Source organism: Homalodisca vitripennis, chromosome 1 (genome assembly GCF_021130785.1).
Source record: "Homalodisca vitripennis isolate AUS2020 chromosome 1, UT_GWSS_2.1, whole genome shotgun sequence".
Classification (NCBI taxonomy): Eukaryota; Metazoa; Arthropoda; class Insecta; order Hemiptera; family Cicadellidae; genus Homalodisca; species Homalodisca vitripennis.
The window spans coordinates 238,804,844-238,807,367 of NC_060207.1; positions in this window are offsets into that span (position 1 = coordinate 238,804,844).

The following is a 2,524-nucleotide window of genomic DNA, read 5'->3' on the forward strand; positions in this document are numbered from 1 at the left end:
TTTGAGTTTGATTTACTGCGTTGAAATACCTAAGCGTAGTGTTGTCAAGAGATTTCGCTCTCTCCCTCTCTCCTCGTCTCTCATCCCCCTCTCCCCCCTCTCTATTTTTTTATGATTTATTCTACGGTACGCAGCAGTGAATAAACCCTTAATATGCAACCTTTAATACGTTTCTTAGGAAGTACGTTTTAGTTTTAAAATATGAAGTATAAATGAACGTTTTAAGCCAATTTATTAGACAAAACTTCCAGCGGGACTCTAGATCTCGCACTTACAGGCTGAGTACATTATACGATATATATATATATATAATGTGTGTTATATATATATATATATATATATATATAAATATATATATATATATATATATAACATACATGAAAGTTGAAAAGAACTTATGTAAGTTGGCATGCCTTTTGAATGTTATTAAGATTTGTTATGTAAGTACGTTTACAGCTAGGCATAATACAACGTTATAGAGCAACGTGTAGTTTAATATTGATTCAAAATGTGGAGAGATTCCCTCAGGGAGTAAAGATACGCGGTTGTGGGCCAGGTTTGTGTACAGCTGCGATAACAATCTCCCCTCTGCTCTGCCGTGTAGTCTACTGTCAAAATATGGAGGACCCTCAGGGAGTAAAGATATGCGGTTGTGGGCCAGGTTTGTGTACAGCTGCGATAACAATCTCCCGTCTGTTCTGCCGTGTAGTCTACTGTCAAAATATGGAGGACCCTCAGGGAGTAAAGATACGCGGTTATGTTCCAGGTTTGTGTTCAATTGCGATAGCAAAATGCCTTCCCGTCTGTTCTGCCGTGTAGTCTACTGTCAAAGTGTGGAGGACCCTCAGGAGTAAAGATACGCGGTTATGTGGGCCAGGTTTGTGTACAACTGCGATAGCAATCTCCCGTCTGCTCTGCCGTGTAGTCTACTGTCAAACTATGCAGGACCCTCAGGGAGTAAAGATATGCGGTTGTGGGCCAGGTTTGTGTACAGCTGCGATAACAATTTCCCCTCTGCTCTGCCGTGTAGTCTACTGTCAAACTGTGGAGGACCCTCAGGGAGTAAAGATACGCGGTTATGTCTCAGGTTTGTGTTCAACTGCGATAACAAAATTTTTTCTGCTCTGCCGTGTAGTCTACTGTCAAACTATGGAGGACCCTCAGGAAGTAAAGATACGCGGTTGTGGGCCAGGTTTGTGTACAACTGCGATAACAATCTCACCGTCTGCTCTGCCGTGTAGTCTACTGTCAAAATATGGAGGACCCTCAGGGAGTAAAGATATGCGGTTGTGGGCCAGGTTTGTGTACAGCTGCGATAACAATCTCCCGTCTGCTCTGCCGTGTAGTCTACTGTCAAAATATGGAGGACCCTCAGGGAGTAAAGATATGCGGTTGTGGGCCAGGTTTGTGTACAGCTGCGATAACAATCTCCCGTCTGCTCTGCCGTGTAGTCTACTGTCAAAATATGGAGGACCCTCAGAGAGTAAAGATATGCGGTTGTGGGCCAGGTTTGTGTACAGCTGCGATAACAATCTCCCGTCTGTTCTGCCGTGTAGTCTACTGTCAAAATATGGAGGACCCTCAGAGAGTAAAGATATGCGGTTGTGGGCCAGGTTTGTGTACAGCTGCTGCGATAACAATCTCCCCTCTGCTCTGCCGTGTAGTCTACTGTCAAACTGTGGAGGACCCTCAGGGAGTAAAGATATGCGGTTGTGGGCCAGGTTTGTGTACAGCTTCGATAACAATCTCCCGTCTGCTCTGCCGTGTAGTCTACTGTCAAAATATGGAGGACCCTCAGGGAGTAAAGATATGCGGTTGTGGGCCAGGTTTGTGTACAGCTGCGATAACAATTTCCCCTCTGCTCTGCCGTGTAGTCTACTGTCAAACTATGGAAAACCCTCAGGGAGTAAGATACGCGGTTATGTTCCAGGTTTGTGTTCAATTGCGATAGCAAAATTTGCTGTTTAGACTACTGTCAAACTGTGGAAGACCCTCAGGGAGTAAAGATACGCGGTTATGTTCCAGGTTTGTGTTCAATTGCGATAGCAAAATGCCTTCTCCTTTGCTGTTTAGACTACTGTCAAACTGTGGAAGACCCTCAGGGAGTAAAGATACGCGGTTATGTTCCAGGTTTGTGTTCAATTGCGATAGCAAAATGCCTTCTCCTTTGCTGTTTAGACTACTGTCAAACTGTGGAGGACCCTCAGAGAGTAAAGATATGCGGTTGTGGGCCAGGTTTGTGTACAGCTTCGATAACAAGTGTAGTCTACTGTCAAAATATGGAGGACCCTCAGGGAGTAAAGATACGCGGTTGTGGGCCAGGTTTGTGTACAGCTGCGATAACAATCTCCCCTCTGCTCTGCCGTGTAGTCTACTGTCAAACTGTGGAAAACCCTCAGGGAGTAAGATACGCGGTTATGTTCCAGGTTTGTGTTCAATTGCGATAGCAAAATGCCTTCTCCTTTGCTGTTTAGACTACTGTCAAACTGTGGAAGACCCTCAGGGAGTAAAGATACGCGGTTAT